The sequence below is a fragment of the Fukomys damarensis genome, unplaced genomic scaffold (assembly GCF_012274545.1).
Source record: "Fukomys damarensis isolate Sample0158 unplaced genomic scaffold, DMR_v1.0_HiC HiC_scaffold_28, whole genome shotgun sequence".
Taxonomy (NCBI): Eukaryota; Metazoa; Chordata; class Mammalia; order Rodentia; family Bathyergidae; genus Fukomys; species Fukomys damarensis.
In genome coordinates, this window is record NW_022900940.1 from 7763385 (window position 1) to 7780691 (window position 17307).

Consider the following 17307-nt stretch of genomic DNA (forward strand, 5'->3'; position numbering starts at 1 on the left):
AGGCAGGCACGCATTTATGTCCAAGGTAAATTCAGAAAGCAAACATACAAAGAAGAGTGGCAGCTGGCTATGGAAAAAAATATTTTTCTTTCTAGATATTCCTCACAGAAGGGAGAAGAGTAGAGCAAGAAGACGAATGCCTTGTATCCCACCTGAATATGTAGTTCAAAGGAAAAAATCATGCTTCTAAAATTCTATTATTTTAAATATCCATCTTACTATTATTATATATACTATCTTAACGCTTGCAATTATAGTGCCAAAACAAATATCCTGAAGTAAGAATCATGAGAAATTGCATTTTACTTATATTGGCCTTCAAATCAGATTGTTCTGTCTCCCATTTAGGAAGATATTTTCTCTCCTTTTCTTGTTGAGAAGCAGCCGTATTGAGCATTTGTGCAGTAAACGTGCTGAGAGCACACAAATTCAACAGATGATGTTATCCTTTTAAATCTTCATCCTTTAAAATTCAAAGGTCAACGACAGCTTTTATATGTAAATTTACTTGTGAAATTGATTGCACATTACCAGCACTGACAGATGGAAAAAATCACCAGTTTGCCATATGGATGAGTCAGGAGCATGGTGGGTCACTGTGTACACAGTAGGACAACTGATGACCACTTAAAAATTCTCTTTTAGACAATTCTTCCATGTGCACACAATGACAGTTTACTTCACTCATGTTTCAAACTCAAATTCAGTATCTTTTTAGACAATGCAGTGGGTTACAGTCATTCACTCTGTTAAAGAATGAGCTGAACTTCTGCCTTTTAATGAAAACTCTTCTGGAAAATCTGTTGTGGTCAAGTTTTACTTTCAGTTTTGATGTGGATGCTTTGTATTAAAGTAGATGATCTGAAATGACAGGAGACACTGTTAATGTAATACCCGAAACTTTCCAGGATTCTTTCTTTTAAGGGGCTTAAAGTGCTCTCATGTAGTCCTCTATTCTTGAAAATGTCAGGGAAATAGATAGATGCTGGTTTACCAATTACATTCCTCCATGTCAAAATATTTAACTTTCTTGCACAGAAGCATTAATTTGGAGGAGGGGAGAGCAAAAGGGAAGGAGAAAAGGAGAGAGATCGTGGCACCGTGGCCTACTGTAATTTGAACATCTAAATTAGAGAATCCATCATCCTGAATGGTGCAGTGAATAAGACATAGAATAGTTAATACATACACCCCTTCCCAACATCTACAACATTATCACACTTAAGAAAAATTCTGGACCAAACTCTAACACGCACTCACTGTGTAGGTAGAGCAAAGCATTTAACTTTCCTAAGATTTCATTTACCTTTCTATATAATGAAGCCTGAAGTGCATCTCTCACATGCTTATTATAAGAATTAACAGGAAACCTTGGTCAGTACCTGGTATTTATTAATAATGTGTTAAATGGAAGCAATGGAGAAATCCATAATGTACAGCATGAGATACTGACCATCAGTGAAATAGGTAAGATGGGCTAGTCACACCCCCTTCTGTCTTCTGCTATTTTGCTTCTGTCTTCTAAAACTTCAACCCTGCAATTACAAGGAGTTCTAGTACACAGTTGTTTTATCATGTTAGTTTTCAAATATGCTGACTATATTTAGTGGTAACGAGCAACTCTATTTTATCCTTATCTACAATTTCCCAATTTTGAGTTTCTGGTTCTCTTTACAGAGGCAATGGTCAAATAACTGTCTTTATTATATTTTTAGGTTGTTTAGTTTTTCTATCCCCTTAGGAAAGATGTGCCTAGCTACCTCTCTGTGGTCCTATGTGTCTTCTCCTCTGGTGCTGCTAGTTTTCTTTCCAACACTGACTTGTTAATTTCTATAATGTTATTGTTAAGAAGTCAAAGATGGCTTTTCATTTCAAGAAGAACATTAGTAGGTTTTGCTCTGATTTTTATGAGTTATTTGAAAAAAATCCATGTGTTTTTATGTGTGTAGGAATACTATATTGTTTGTTTGTTTTTTGTTTTTTGAGACAGGGTCTCACTATGTCGTTGAGACTGACCTGGAACTCACTATGTAGCCCAGGATGGTCTCGAACTCACAGCAATCCTCCTGCCTCAGTCTCCCGAGTGCTGGGATTACAGGCACGTGCCACCATGCCCGGCTGTATTTTAATTGCAAAAGATTGAAAGCTTTCCTCCTAAGATCAGTAGTAAGATCAGCAATGAGACAATATTTTTGTTACTGCCTTTCAACTCTCTACTAAACATTCTAGTCAGAGCAATTAGGCGGTTAAAAAAAAAAAGACAAAATTATCCAAGTTGGAAAGTAAAATGTACAACTGTTTCTCCTCATTGATGACATAGTTCTGTATAGAAAAGAAATCCTAAAGAATCCACACACACCAATCAATATAATAAATGAATTTGGCATAGTTGCAGTATATATATATAGGATCATTTGGTAAACAGTTGTATTTTTACACACTAGCAATGAAAAGGAAATTTAAGTGAACAATTCTATTACAACAGCATGAAAAAAATTAAATGATTAGGGATAAATTTGACTAAGGAAGCCTTAGAGTTAAACACTGAAAATTACAAAGCATTGCTAAAAGAAATTAAAGGAGACATAAATAAATGGACATTTTGACTATCATATGTCTCACCATTACCAGTCTATTATATATTATTTTTAATTTTTTAACCTAACAATTGTAGTTACTGGTTGAAAGCAGAATTACATTACATGTATGATTTGACAAATGACCTCACAATAATATCCAGATCTTCTGATTGAGGGAATTAAAATAGATACATAGCATATTAAATATATACTCCTGTGTTTGTCACAGATAAATTCATGCTTACTATTATTTCCACATTCAATTATTGTCCTTATAATTGTCACATGAAGTCACTTGTAACTTGTCATTCAAAACTCTGTAATATACCTGGTATTAGAGTACCTACATCCTAAATTACAATTCTCGGTTTAGAAACTTATTCTCCTCTGTTATAAATAACACATTTTTATCCCTTCAGATCTACTAATTGTCTTCTGTTAACTTACAGTGAACTCTTCTTTAAATATTATTTCCTGCTATCAGCAAAATAAAATTAGAAGTTGAAATTAAGACCCATTAAAATCCTACCTCTTCTACCATATATTTTCTGAATACCATGGCCTATTATATATATTTAACGGAGGTATTATATGCATTTTTTTCTCAAAGTATTCACCCTTGTATATGAGACCTCTCCCTACAGGAAGCTTAACTGTCCAAGGCTATCAGACTGTTGAGCCAATGGAACACAAGAGGAAATGACAAGTAGACTGATTGCAATGATGCAATTATGAATATATTGAATATTTTTGAATGCTATCTAAAGTAAACGAGGTAACTGTATGGCATATAAATTATCTCAAAACTGTTACAAAAGTACAGCAAATACATAATACTAAAATGCTACACTAAAATACTCAGTACTAAAATACGTAGCATTAAAGTCTAATACCTATAAAGAGGATGTAATTGGAGTGGTTAAATATTTTAAACTGCAAATTTTCAATATTGAGAAGCCCAGTTACAGTTAATGCTTATGAATGATGAATTTTCTGAAGCTTTTCCTATGTTCTACACGTGATGCTACTACTATTACATTGGTTAACAACATAGTACAGGTTGAGTATCCCCGATCCCAAATGCTCGGAACCAAAAGTGTTTATATCTTGGAGATGTTTGGCTTTTGAAATACTGCCATAGACAATCTGATGAGAGTTGTAATCCAATTTTTTTAAATATGAAATTTGCCAAAATCTGAAAAATTTTAAGTGCTGTTATGGCACTCAAAGTTTTAGATTTTTAAGTATTTCAAATTTCAAATTTTTGAATTTGGGACTTTCAATCTGTACAACCAGTGTGGATAAAGTTTACCTATTAGCAACATCCCCTCAAAATGGTGGCTTAAGCATGATTGAAATACATCCTTCTTCTCTGATACAAATGTAGATCACCCATGACAGGTACAGTAGCACAGAGAACATCAGAATGTGTCTTTAATGTTTTCTTCTATTATCCTCAAGTCATACCTTCTACTTCATGGTACAAGATAGCTCTTCCAATTTAGCTATAGTACTCACATCGTCATCTAAAGAAAGCTGTCAAGAGAGGAATATGCTTCCCTCTTTAATGATGTTATCCAAAAGCTAAAATAGTCTTCCACTTTTTCACATCATCATACCATACTTAAAAGGATATTTGGAGTCTATAATTGGTTCAGCAACAAGGTTGGCTCATACAGGGATTTTATCCAGGAAGAACTAAAGGGAAAATTCATGTTGCCTTACACTCCATGGTCAGTGCTCACATACCCAAGAGGCAGGCTGCCCAGTACTGCTTCATAAATACTTCCATTGTTTTCTTAAACAGAGAAAAGAACGTGTGGACTTTCCGCTAACTCGGAGTGCACTGTAAACTCTTTATGTGCATACCGCATCTCACTTAGGAAGAATGACTGGTCTAGGGCAGAGCCACAAATACATGGGGAGGAGGTAGAAAAATGAGGATCGTTCCTGTCCTGGTGGACAGTCGGCTTGATGCTGCGAAGGTAAATGAATTCTTTGAGGCACACAGTAAATTGACAAACACTTCCTTGTTTAATGTTGCAGCTGACTTTCAGTTCCATTGTGGAAGCATTCGAATTGTGCGTCCACTATTTATAGACATCTTGCACATTTTGAGAAGTCAGAAAATCTGAATTTTTATTGGAAAATTAGATTTCTTGAATTAGATTCTTGAATCTAATTTTTCTTCATGTTGGTTCTAATGTTTGCTATTTATAGTTTTCCTGTGGACCACTGATTTAGGACATTTGTCAAGAAAATAACTATTAATGTTGGAAATCATTATGAAAAGTGGTGAAAATGAGGCAGAACTTATTATTATCATTACAGATTTATTACACATTTTGCTGTTCTCTTTATTGAATGGCTTTTGTTCCCAGGTATTGTGCGTGACTCTTTTCACACTCATTATCACATCTTGTTATCAGAAAAGCGTTCATTACTAGGCAGCACAGGGCAGTTGAAGGCCTGAGTACTTAAGCAACATGCCCAGGGCCACAAAGCTGATGAATGACAAAGCTGAGATTTGAATTGGGCCAGTTTGATGTCCAACTCCACATTCATAATCCATGTGCAATACCGTGTGCAAATCCTCGACTTCTCCAACATAACATATGTGGGTTTACCACCATGTAAAACAAACACAGGATAAGCACGCACATAGCATCTCAATATTTATCTGTAAACACTATGTCACCCTATCAGAGAATAAGCACAGAGGACAGAGGCAGGAGGATTCATCTCTGGAGGGCCTCCCAGCTCTCCCAGTGTCATACGTTATCCTTAAACAACATCTGGAAGGCCATCACACCATTTATCCCATTAAATAAAAGGGGATTTTGACTATTAGCATTCCGTGGCTTTAAATCCACAGTAGAGCTGTGCAACTTATTTAGAACAGGTGTTTAATTGTGATAAATTGGAGAAAATCCCAGTATTCAATGGTCCTCAAACTAACATTACCATCTGGTAGAGAAGGGTAGTAATTTTCTATCAACAAACTTGCTTATAAATTTCAAGGGTGGTGGCCTGTTAGGAAGACTCCAGGGGCAGGTCAGGAGGTTGGGTATGCACAGATGAGGAAGAGTATTTAAACATTCTCCATGATAACAAAACACTGTGGAGGATAAACGAGACATGTTTTGTGCTTTCTGACTTTTTATGCAGTATTAAATAAATATTAAAAACCTTTGAGTATCTTGGTGAGTGAGAGATAACATTGCCATTTTTTGCATTAAGTTAATGTTATGTTGACTCCTTTTGGCAAATCTTTCTGTTTATTAAGAGAACATAAATGCTTATATGGTCACTACATAATTTGGTCAATCAAGAAAGAGAGAGAGAGAGAGAGAGAGAGAGAGGAAGGAAAAGAAAAGAGATTAAGAGAAGGATGTTTAGTCAGTGTGAACAAAGTGCTAGACATTAGATTTATCTTCTCACCTGAAAACAACTAATGGTTTTCAAAACAATGAATATTAGCAGTGAAAGACAGTAATCTCCAAAAGATAGAAAAAACAATTTATTATGAGCCCTACAACTGGCCTTGTTTACTGACTTGAGGGAGTTTTCAGGCAACAGTGTGAGGAAGATGGAGCTGAGGTAGAAGGTGGTAGATTCTTTGAATTACAGAGAAAAAGCTGAGTCTGGGAGACCAAAGTTGTGAGAGTGAGCAGAATACTATGGATGAGAAAGCTGTACACAAAGAGTATTTTGGAGAATGCAAAGGATCTCTCCATATATTTAGTAGAGTTGATATAGTAAAAGATAACACTAACCATAATGAAAAAGAAAATCTAAAACCATGCTGTCATACCAGTTAGGGTGGCTATTGTTTAAAATAAACACACACACAATAAATGAGCTGAAAATTATAAATATTGGCAAAGATGTGAAGAAAATGGAATCCTTGTGTATTACTGGTTAGAATGTATAAAGGTTGCAGCCAGCATAAAAATAGTATGGTCTCTGCAAATTTAAGTATAGAATTATCATATGATCTAGGTTTTCTTCTGGCTACATATCAATAACAATTGAAAGGAGGAAATAAACAAGTATTTTTATACTCATATGTTCACAGTAGCATTATTAGCCAAACCACGAGTCACCTAAAAGTTTATCAATAGGTTAATGGATAAGCAAAATTTAATCACACACACACACACACACACACACACACAATACACATCACACATAAACATTGCCATATTTGGTTTTAAGAAAGAATGAAATTCTGACACACTCTATAAGTAGGATGAATCTTGAAGACATTATGCTAAATGAAACAAGCTAGTCACAAAAGGACAGATACAGTGTGATGTTACAGTTTCTTAGAGTAGTTACATTCATAAAGATTGAGAGTACAATATAAGTTGCTAGGGCCTGAAGTGAGGAAAGAAAGCAGAAGGTACTATTTAACAGCTACAGAGTTGCAGTTATAAAAGACAAAAAACATTGCACTGATACCTGGCGTAATATTTGTAGAACAGTGTGAAGGTATTTGATATCAATGAATTTTATACTTAAAATGGATGAAATGGTACTTTTAGATTATACATATTTACCACAATGAAAAAAGAGAAAAATGTATATTAATATAGAGTTCTGAAACAATTCTACCAATTTGTATATTTGTAATTTAAAATGCAGCTGATATATAAAAACACAAGAGTATACATATTTATAGAGTAACATATCATGTTTCCATACTTGTATGTGTTGTCTCATGTTTTCTTTTTCTTTTTTCTTTTTTTTTTTTTTGTACTGGGGATCGAACTCAGGTCCTTGCGCTTAAGAGGCAGTCACCAGAACCACTGAGCTAAATCCCCGGCCCATTGTCTCACATTTAAATCAGAGTAAACACATCTTATTTACCTTAAAAACATTCAAACATTTTTCTCTTTGCTTTTGAAACATGGTATGTCATTGTTAACCTATAGTCACCCTGCTGTGGAAGAGAACAGGAAAACTTCTTATTCTTAACTAACTACAACAGTATTCATTGACCAACCTTTCAAACCACTTTATGTTGACAGTATTAGTTTTGTTTTTCATTGCTGAAACAAAATACCCGACACCAATTAGTTAAAAGAGAAAAAGTTTACTTCAGCTCACAGTTTATGGAGGTTTCAGTTCATAGTTGACTAGCTCCAAGGCAGGGTAGTATAGCAGAGAGGGAGCACCAAGGAGAAACACTTCATGACGTGACAGGCAGAAGGCACATGCAACAAGCAGTAGCAGCAAGCCTTCCTTTTCTGTCCCTTCATATTGCACCCAAGCTACAAGTCTATTGATCAGTGCCACACATACCCAGTGTGGGGCGTCCATTTTCTACACCCTCATTCCCAATATCATACCCTTAGTCTGCATTCACGCATTCTAATCCAGCCATCTTTGAAATTCCTCACCCATGACCACATGAGGCTTCAGGGGAACTTTTAGATATAAGCCTTAAAACTCTCACTCTGGCCCCTAAAAGATTCATATGCATCCCTTTATACAAAAGGCACTCAGCCCATCTCTAAGAGTTGCCAAAGTCCTAAGAGTCTTAGCATTGCTGAAAAGTCCAGGGCCAAATTCTCCTCTGAGGTTTAAGGAAAACTCTTAGCTATAAGCCCCTGAACAAATAATGAAAAGTTAAATACTTCCAACATACAACATCACAAGATAACCATTTCTATTCTAAAGGGTATAAAATGGGGGACATAAAGCAAGTCTGAAATCCAACAGGTAAAATATTAAGTGCTGCAGTCCCATATCCAGCTTCCAGCGTAATCTGTGGCAAGTTGTGAACTCCAAAGGGCTTGGGTGGCTCTGCCGGTCCTGGATAGCTAATGGTTGTACTTCTTATGGCTTGTCTCTTGGGCTCATTTTTTGTAGCTTTCCTCAGATAATTTACATTCCTCACTTCTCCAACCTTCTGGGGTTTCCACTGCACTTCCCACTTTATATACTGCCCTCTCAGGGACACTATACCTGGCCTTCCAGGCCTTCTTCTGAAACTTGGATGGGAGCCTTCCTGACCCACAGCTCTTGCACTCTACATGCACCCAAATCAGCACCATTTGGATGATGCCAAGGTCTGTTGTCAGGTAGAACAGAAGCCAGGCTTCCTTCTCTTGGCTGTAGGGGTCAAGTGCTGGGATTGACTGGTGCTATGAACTGAATCCTGAGGAATAAATTCCCTAGGCAGGCTACTGCCATTCTAGAACATGGTGCTCTGGGATCTTTTCTCAAGGAAAGTCACACTTTCAGTTTTGAGGCTGCAAAGGGTGGAGTACTTGTGCTGTTCTTGGGCCATCTTTTCTATTGTCCTCTTCCTTTTTAGCAACTAAGATGCTCTCTGCTCCTTCTTCAGTATCAGTATTTTCTTTCCGGTCAGACTTGAAATATTTTAAATCATTCTACTGATTTCTTTGCTTGTAGATCTGGCTAAATGCCATCAACAATAGCCATGTCACCACCTGAACATTAGACTGTCTTGACATTTTTTCTATAAAATTAATTAGTCCACCACCTTTAATCTAGGTCTCAGGCAGTCTCTGGACAGGAGCAAAATACAGACAAATATTCTGCCAAAACATAACACACATCATCTGGAGTCCAAGTGCCAATACAGTCCTTGTTCCTAATTGAAAGTTACTGAGCACAGTCTTTACTGGCTACATTTATATCGGCATTCTGGTCTTCTGAGCTCTGACCAGACTCTCCTATCAAGTTTAGTTTACAGCACTCCAGGGCTGTGTCTTCATATAGTATCTCCAAACCTTACCGATTTTTTTTTACAAGCGAGTTCCAAAGTCTTCCAAACCATATGGCCAGGTAGCATCACAGCAACGACCTCCACTCTCTGATACCAAAATCTGTCTTAGTAACTTCTCAATTCTGAGACTAAATACCCAAAACCCACAAGTTAAAAGAAAATTAATTATTTCATTTCTTAGTTTATGGAGGTTTCAGTCCTATCTATGACCACATGAAGCTTTGGGAATATAGCTACATACAAGCTATAACAGTTGGTATAAAGTAAATCGGTGTTTTCATCGGGATTTTGGGTAGGGAAATGGAAATGTTTACAAAACTGTATCTATAAGAAATGGTTTAGAGATGGTGAATATATTCCTTATCTGTATCATAATGGCAGTTTCATGAGTATAAACTTATACAAATGGTACACATAAGACATATAAAGCTTATTGTGCATTAATCAATCCCTATGGTGTTGCTAAAATTAATAATAAATTGGACTTGAATTAAAGAACTAAATAGAAGAGCTAAAACTATAAAATTCTAAGAAGAAAATATTGTGTATTTCTTGCTAGGGCAAATTCTTATGATTTGAATTTGATAAAGGATTTTTAAATACATCACCCAAAATGAGCAATAATAGATAAAAATAGATAACTGGATACCTTTTAAATGAAAAACTTTCATGCTTCAAGTGACATAATAAGGAATGTTGAGAAAATAACACACAGAATGTGAGAATATATTTGTGAATTGTGTAGCCAATAAGGAGCTCATATTCAGAATATATAAAGAACATTTGCAACTCAATCAATAACAAAGAAAAAAATAAGTCAATAATAAATGGGACAAAAGGTCTAATCTTTAAACGAGCATTTCTTCAGGTAGATATACAAATGATCAGTAAGCAAATGAATAGACACTAGACATTATTAGTCATCACGAAGGCACAAATTAAAACAACAAGGTAATACCACTACCCACTCACTAGCATGGCTAAAATTTAAAAAAAATTCAAATGATAAGCACTGATAAGAATGAAGAGAAATTCCAACTGTCATACACTACTAGTGGGTATGAAAAATTGTGGGAGGACCATGAAATGGTAGAAATATACAGTGGTACAGCCACTTTGGAAAATAACCTGGCAGTTCTTCTAATGGTGGAACACAGAATTACCACATAAATCAGCATTTCCACTCCTAGGTATCCCCTCAAGTTAAAGGAATACATTTGCCCACATAAAAACTTGCGCATGAATATCTACATAATTATCACTCAGAATAACTATAATGTAGACATAAGACAAAAGACTGTCAATGAAGGAATGATGAAGTATGGAATGGCCACACAGTATAATACTATTAAGCCATAAGAAGAAATAAAGTGATGACATATGGTCCAACATGGATGAATCTTGAAAACACATTAAATGAAAGAAGCCAATCATAAATAATCACATACTTTATGATTTTATCTGTATAAAATATCCAGAACACAGAAATCCATAGAGACAGAAGGGAGATTATGGGTTGCTGGGCTTTGGGCTGTGTGTTGACAGCTAAAGGGTATGGGGTTTCTCACCCAGGACAGGAAAGTGATCTCAAATTGACTTTGGTAATGGCTGCAAACATCTGTAAACTTACTAAAAATGAATGGTACGCTTGGGGTAAATTGTTTGGTATATGAATTGTACCTGGGTATATATGCTACCATATTTGTTACAAAGTTTATTTTTTTCTCTTTCTCTCTATCTCTAGTACATGCTTATCATTAAAATTTCATGAGTCAGGATCTGTGAATTTAACACTCAAATCTCAGTTGCTTTAAAATAATAAGGGTTTTTTCTTTCCTCATGTATGTTGCTAGTCAGCCAAAAGCTCAGGTTTGTCATTCTTACTCCAGTATCCAGTCTTGCGAAATTGTGTCTAAAGGGAATGGTATCTGGTTGAAGGGAAAAGAGAATCTGGATAACCTTGTGCTTGTAATTAAGTGGTTGGTCTTAAAAGGTAGTCCTTTTACTTCTGCACACAAGCCACTGGCTTAAAGTAGGCATGTGGTCTCTTCTACCACCAGAGGCCAAGGAACTCAACTGCACTGTTTCAAAGAAAAGAGCTGTAAATAATACTTGATGAGCAATCTCAAACATTTATCACATAACTAGCCTCCTCCAGGGGTTTGCTGTGTAGGAGGAGCTGTTCTAACCACTGTGTGTATTATTTCAGAAAGTATTCACCAAAAACTTTTGTGGTCAGTTATCATCAACATATTATAGGTGAGAAAATTGAAGCATGAAAGTAAAATAACTTTCCAATATTAGCCAAAAAACTAGTAGTTAGGATTTGAATCCGGACTTGGACACTAGAACCTCTGTTATCGGTATATACACAGTTCTACCAGCCAGGACTCAAGGAGAGCTTCTGTCTATGCCTTTCTAGTGCACCAGTGGTTTTCTCACTAATCTTGGCAAAGCTTGAGGTCCTCACAGTCAACCTCAGGCCTGCAAAAAGGGCTGGTAACTTCACACTTAGCAGCTCTGCTTCCCCCTTTATACAGCTCCATGATCTTATTCATTTCCTGGCTGACAAAACCAAGCTTGGTGAATTTGCAGAATGCTACTCATACATTTCTATCCATGTTAAGCTCAAAGGAAAAATCTTGAAATTGCTGAAGTCAGATAGATGCAGCAGGCCTCCTTTTATTTCCTTGTTTAAGGAAGCCTACTTCTGTGTCACAGTAAGAACAGGAGTGTTGATAAACACTACAAACACTACCATTACATGCAACATCGCAAGAAACAGATTCTGGCTTGGAAAAAATAAGAATACATAACTCTTAAAAGCCATGGGAGTTAGTTAGCAGCAGTAAATTTGATTACTAACAAGGACCTCGTGCGAGTGCTGAATTTGATCTTTCAGTTTTCACTTAAGCGGGGCCTCTAGTGAACTGGTACTAAGTGATAATTATCAAAGCCTAACAGTGTCTTGCTACATGGGAGATGCTTAACAGTACCTGCTAAATGTCTGAGTGACTGGAAACACTCTAAGGTCACCAGGAATAGGAAGACACTGGACAGGTAGGGACAAAAATCAAGGTCAATGCTAAAAATACTATATAGTCTTTATAGATAATTAAGATATCTATGCTCTGGGAGGCTGAGGCAGGAGGACTGCAAATTTGAGTCCAGTCTGGGCAGCTTAGCAACTTAGTGAGAGAACTTGTCTCAAAATTTAAAAAGTAAATTAAAAGAGCTAGGGATGTAGTTCACTGTGAAAACCCTGGGTTCAGTCATCAGTACCAAAAGTCAATAAATTAATAAAAATATAGGTTACTTAACAGCAGTGTGTGTAATAAAAGTGGCTGAGTGAATTAAAGGATGGGTATCATGTACAGTGTTGATCCACTGGACACAAGGATGAGTCGCCTGGGCAGGATAAAGCAGGATGGCTAGAGGTTTTACCGTGCTGCTCAGAATGATACAGTTTAAAACTTACGAACTGTTTATTTGTGAAGTTTTCCATTTAATATTTTCAGACTACAATTGACCTTGAGTAACTGAAACAGCAAAAAGCAAAACTGCAGATAAGGGTGAACTGCTGTACAGCTGTTTGTTCTGACAATATGGATCTCATTAATTATTCTGGTTTACAGCAGACATTTGAGTAGGTGCATATCAAACAATGAATCTGACTGAATTATTGGCATAAATTGGTAGAATGAGGGCCCACTGAGAGAAAAAGTGGGGAACTTTTCCAAAAATGGCATGCAAAAGAGAAGCCTCTTTTTCAAGCTGGTGCTCTGAAGCCTCCCCTGAACAGCAGGAACTAGTCTAATGTGATAAAAACCTCTCTCTAGGGTGGCATCTTAAAAGGAAACAAGCTTTCTAGTTCTGTGACCTTTCAGAAGAGGAATATCAGCAGGGATCCCGAGTCTTGGAGAAAACCCTCCAGCGCTGGGAAATCTTTGAAGAGCCCAACTTTGAAGAATGCCTTCCCACTTACTGCGAGCTGGCATGCACAATGAGGAGAAACCACCCAAGTCTGACTTCCCAAGCCCAGCTGAACTTTCCCCTAGATCTTTTCTTTGATAGAAGCCGCCCAACAACCCTCAGGGATTTCTCAGAGGCAGTAAGGAGCCGCTGGAGAAAGCACATTTTCATGAGGCTGTTACAGTGTGAAGTCTGTCAACAGAAAAACGAGGGGCAAAGAAAGAATTCTGATGGTCTGGTCAAGTGGCTGGGAAGCCTCTGTGGCTTCAGGCCAAGAGATGGAAGGGGAATTGAATGACAAAATACATCAGAAACATCCTCACTGCATAATGTGTTTGAAAGGGGAAAATGTTGCCTGCTTGGGTCGCCTTGGCAATTGTGTTTTTCCCCCAATAACATATTGAAAGTTCATTTTTAGCTCATCACCACACTCTTCTTTCAAAGGCTTTACAATAGTCACAATTTAATTCAACTTTTTGGGCTGCATGGTTCTAGCTATGATTTTTAGTTACTTTGGAAACATTTTCTTTGACAAAGATAAAAAAGGACGACTTCAAAAGATTTTAGAATGCAGGAGGCGTCCTCCGCTTCCATATAGGGAAGGGGGAGGAGTTCAGAGATGGCTGGCACAGTGCGGTCAGGAAAATCACAGATCATGCAGTTGCTGACCCTGAATGCCTCATAAAACAATAATTTTGTGAATGCTACTGACTAACATTTACCAAATAATCCCATGTTCTAGGAACTGTGCTATATAAGGTTTATATTCATAATCTCACTTAATTTGAATAAGAAACAGGTAGTCTGTTTTCTGAGAAAAAAAAAATCCATTCAATCAAAAAGCTTTTCCATACAGAATGCAATTTGAAAATTATTTTAGGGTTTGCAGATGTTAGCTATTAATGTGATGTTTTTGTCATGGGGGTCACATTTTAAATCATCAAGCCATGTGCTTTTCATTCCGGGCAATTCACCTTTTATGCTGGCACTGCCTATAAAAGCAAGGCTCAGACGTTTGTTCTATCGGTCAAAGAATTGTACACCAGAAATGTGCAGAAAGGAGGTTTTGAGCTTAAAAACCCTGCAGAGTTGATAACATAAACAATAGACATGGGAGAATTATGATGGTAGAGGATGCTTTTCCCACTTTTGGGCTAGCAGCTTCTCTCCCTCTGACTGTAGGAAATCACATTACACAGTGCCCTTACTTTGAGTTCTTAGGAGGGAGTGATGTTCACTGCAGTGTGTGTACCCAGGTACACGGCCTGAGGCATCACCAGAGGTTTTCTTAGGGTTTCACTGGGCTCAAGAAAGAGCCAAATATTTTTCTTATTTCTAAATGGTCATGGAATTAGCTGACAGGGTCCAGATTAGGATAGAAAAACAGCCATGAACTGATATTTCTAAGACTCTCTGGTCATGCAGATGTTTTAGCACAAGACCAGGCAAGTAACATCTTAACATCTATCCTTTGTAGGTCCTTTTCCTCCTCCACCCGGCGAATAGGAACAACTCACGGGTTGGGGGTTATACAATACATGGACTGAGCCACTGAACCGAGTTACACAAAATAAAGGAAAGCTACCTTTCTACAGTGCAGGCTGGGGATCTGTCATCCAGATTAGCATCTCTTCCTGGCTTTCCACTTAGTCTCAGAGCTCAGGAACGCTGTATGAGAAAAGAATTAGGTTGTACACCCTTGAATGTCTGAAGAACTGTGGACAAATCTCATTTTCAAGTTTCAATTCTTTTATCTGTTGGAGTGAAGCGGACTGAATTAAGCAGGTGTGGAATCACCTCTAGGTTGTTTGAGGAGATGACGGGAAGGCGCATTGGAGACAACTCCAAAGATTCCCGTCTCAACCTTTATGTGGGCCAGCCCAATTTTAGTTTAACTCGATTAAATTTTTTTCATTTTTCTTATCCATTGGAACTAAAGTAAGGAAAGCAACATGTACCATCCTCTTCATTTCACAGCATATTTTCATCAGGGGATCTGCTATTGTTTGCATCCTGAGTGTTTCTGGAGGTTTTGGTGCCCAGGACGGCACTCAGAAGATGGGAGTACCTTTAAGGGGAGACCCTAGTGGGAGGTCCTCAAGTCCTTGGGGGTGTGCCCTTCAAGAAGATGGTAGGACCCCAGTACCTTCCTTGTTCTGTTTTCTTTCTTGGCCAAAATACAAACAGTTTTATTCTATCACACGCTTTTGCAGTGGTACCTGGCACCCCTGCTAGAGGCCTAAATCCAGTGGGTCCACCACCTCACAGAACTGCAACCTCTAAAACCATGAGCCAAATTAAACCTCTACTCTTTATAAGTTTACTATCTCAGATTTTTGTTATAGTGACAGAAAGGTGACTAACACAAGGTCAGCTCTGACTTTCATTTAATCTTTCCCTTTTACCTCTAGTTGCCACCCCATTCTAGACAGTAATACTACTTGCTTCCAAAAACCACAAGTTCTTTCATATGGTGGATGCATGTAAGATTTTTAAAAGGCTACCTCTGGTCCCATATAAAGAAGTTTAAGAACCACTTGTTTAATTAAATACTTCTAAGTTTCTCTCGGCATTATGGGGAAAATTGTGTTTTACCTCCTAAGAAAGATTTGTTGAAATTCTAATCCTCATTACGTCAGAATGCAATCCTGTTTGGAGTTAGAGCTACTGCAGCTGTCATCCATCAAGATGAGGGCCTATTGCGGTAGGGTGGGCTCCTACTGCAACATGACTGGAGCCATTATAAAGTTACCTGTGAAGAGAGACACAGAGGGAGAATGTCACATGATAACAAAGGCAGAGACTGGAGTTTTGCAGCCTTAAGGAATGACAAAAGTTGTTAGCAATCCCCCAAAAGCTAGGAGGTGGCAAAAAAGGATTACCTTGTAGGTTGCCAAAGAAGTGTGACCCTGTTGACATTCTGATTCAAACTTCTACCTCTACTCCTGTGAAACAGTAGCTTGCTGCTGTTTCTGGGACCGAGAGTGTGGTAATTTGTTCTGGCAGCCATAGGAGACTAATCCAGAAGGGACACAAGAAACACTAATTTATGGACACAATGGTTCTGCTTCTTCCTAGGTGTTCTAACATGCTCTGTACTTATTTCTTTCTCCCCTCCCCTTTTCCTCCTCCTCCTCCTCCTCCTCCTTTCTTCTCTCTCTCTCTCTCTCTCTCTCTCTCTCTCTCTTCTTTTTCACTATTGTTATATTTACTTACACTCTCTCCTTCTCCCTCCCTATTTTTCCCTTCCTATTTTTTTTGCAGTCCACACCACAAGATGGATCACCAGAAGATAGAAGTTAATTGAGTATTGTAATTTTAAAAAGAACTTTTTGGGCCGGGGATTTAGCTCACTGGTTCTGCCACCTGCCTTGCAAGTATAAGGTCCCGAGTTCTACCTGGTATCAATTAATCAATCAATCAATTAATCAAACACTTTTTCTTCTCAGCTGAAGATAATCTGTCTTGAGTGCCATATATAAAGGTGTACACTGTCACGCGCATGATCACAGGTTGTCATTTTTTTCTTTTTCTTTCTTTTTTTTTTGGGTACTAGAGCTTGAACTCAGGACCTTGGGCTTATGAGGCAGACAGTGGCACCGCTGAGCTAAATCCCCGGCAGGTTGTCATTTTCAAGGTATATTTTGCAGTGAGGCCTTGGAACAGTGTTCCAGAATTTGATTGACTCCTGCTAAATTAGCCACTGTTTCTCTATGGTTTCTGTTTGGTGACATCACATGCTTGATGGTTGCCCAGCAGAGATACGAGTATGAATTCTGTCCTGGAAGGCTCCAGTAGTCTGGAAAGCCAAGTAGTACATTGTAAAAAAGCAGCAAAGGAACAAAAACACTGTGGTTCTGGGATATTGCTCATGGCCTGCTCTTGTGTATGGATTATTTATATGACAGGGTAGATGGAGGTCCTGTTTTCAGAATGTATATAACTCTATTCTGGGTTTGCTAAGAGAATGCTTATCTTGTCCCAGAATTCAAGTGC

General features: G+C 37.7%; 1 long non-coding RNA gene across 1 annotated transcript; it reads right to left on the minus strand.

Moving 5' to 3' along the window:
• Positions 1 to 1489: 1489 nt before the first annotated feature.
• LOC104866139 lies at positions 1490 to 16037 on the minus strand. The gene is made up of 3 exons (XR_781348.1): positions 15907 to 16037; positions 14897 to 14979; positions 1490 to 1535 (listed from the first exon to the last, which is right to left on the minus strand). It is a non-coding gene; the product is annotated as an uncharacterized LOC104866139 (long non-coding RNA).
• Positions 16038 to 17307: the final 1270 nt, after the last annotated feature.